Source organism: Tuber melanosporum, assembly GCF_000151645.1.
Source record: "Tuber melanosporum whole genome shotgun sequence assembly, scaffold_273, strain Mel28".
Lineage (NCBI taxonomy): Eukaryota > Fungi > Ascomycota > Pezizomycetes > Pezizales > Tuberaceae > Tuber > Tuber melanosporum.
In genome coordinates this window covers 12,559-14,352 of record NW_003298945.1, presented here as the reverse complement: position 1 = coordinate 14,352, position 1,794 = coordinate 12,559, and positions in this window count along the sequence as shown.

Below are 1,794 nucleotides of genomic sequence, written 5' to 3'. Positions count from 1 at the left end.
GCTGATCTTCCAATATCCAATGGAAAACTTTGGCAAGTAAGTTAAAAAGATATGGGGCTGTCCACAGTCTGAAGCAGAGGAAAAGCTCAGTATAGTATACATTCTGCCAATGGAAGCCTATGAGTAGGGAGTCCAGAGGGGAGACTGGTATATGGCGAAAGGCTGACTCAAAGTCTCGTTTTACTAGGATACAATCTTTTCCCCATTGCTGCACAGCTGCTACTGCATCTATTATACTAGAATATGCTATCATCCCGTGATTTTCACAGATTGCGCTATTTATTGAGCTAGAGCTAGAGCCTGACGCGGTATAGGAGACGTGGTGTATACATCTCTTACTACCATCTGCCTTGTCAGTTAAGCCTAGAGGTAAGGCGATGTACTGAGGGGGCAGGGAAGTGATATTCGAGAATACCTGTAAGCAGTTTTTGCTCAGCTCTTTTTTAATATCAGAGCATACAAGTACGGCATCTATCATTGCAGATTTGAGGTTTGGATGAATTGTGGTTGGCTGGCGGGACCCCTGGTGGCGGATTCTTGCCCCGAATTAGCATATGCCTATAATGGCAGAGATTATAGCCTGGTCGGAGAATTTGCTGGTAAGTCACCGCCATTCTCGCGGTTTCAGTTGGCCAGGAGACATTGGGATGTTGTGCGGGGTAAAGAGTGTATAATGGATAGTGGTATTTGGGGGGCTGCTTGTTTGCTAAAAGGGCAGCTAGAGGGATAGTAGCTTGTAGTAGGGGCAATGTAGGGTTTTATGATGATGGGAGAAATTTCTTTCTTAGGAGTGGGTTTAGTATTAAGATTGCAGGAGTTAAAGCAGGAGGAAGTGGTGTGGATAGAATATGCTGGGAGGGGCATAATAGTTGCATGGTAGTGGGTACGCAGGGGGAGGCAGAGTCAGGAGGGTAAGGAATGCTAACATCTGTAGTGGCGATTGTGGGAAGAGAGGAGGGGGTGGCATTGCTTTGAGGACATTGGTGTATGTGGTTGCTGCTGCGGCAGTTGATGCAAGCATGTTGAAAGTGGCATTATGGTAAGGTACACTCTCTGTAGTTCCAGTTCCGACAGGGTTGTGCTATCGTAGCTCTGGGTGCCATGCTGGAAGCGGTTGCGTTTGAATGGTTTTGGGCAGAGGGGGGATAGCTGGTGCGGTGGTATGGCGGTGGGGGAAGACTTTCTCTGATAGGTAGCTCGAATGTTCTTCATGATGGGATGATTATTGGCTTCTGAGTTTGGCTCCAGACAGGTGCGGGTACACTGTATGCGAAATATTTAGACGCGATCAGTTGGCTATTGAGCTGTCGCCATTCTGCTGGTTGATAGATGCTCTTTCCGCTAGCAATACTCTTCCTGTAGAACTGAATGTAGAATGCATTGACTCCATCCCAGGTGTATTTCTCCAATAGGTCGTAGAGGTTCCTAGTATAGATGCATAGAGAGGTGGTGTTAGGAATACCAGAACCCGATACCTAGGAACCACCCTAGCTAGGTCAACCCCACTTGGAATCAGAATTTATGTTCTCCAACACCCCCCTCCAGCTCCCTTACGGGGCCCACGCATCATCATATATCAATCTCAGTTGCGTCCTGTGATTACATTACCACAGAATTAAAGGTGTTGAAATAACACCGTATATGTCGCCGCTGTCCGTCCGACCAGATCCTGTTCGCAAGTTATATGTGAGGGGACCCTCGGCTAGACCTGGGAAGTAGAATGGAGTAATTCCGTCCACTACTCAGAGGGTTACTAGGCTTCAAAGGTACGACACGTTTGGCATGGGCGTAGGT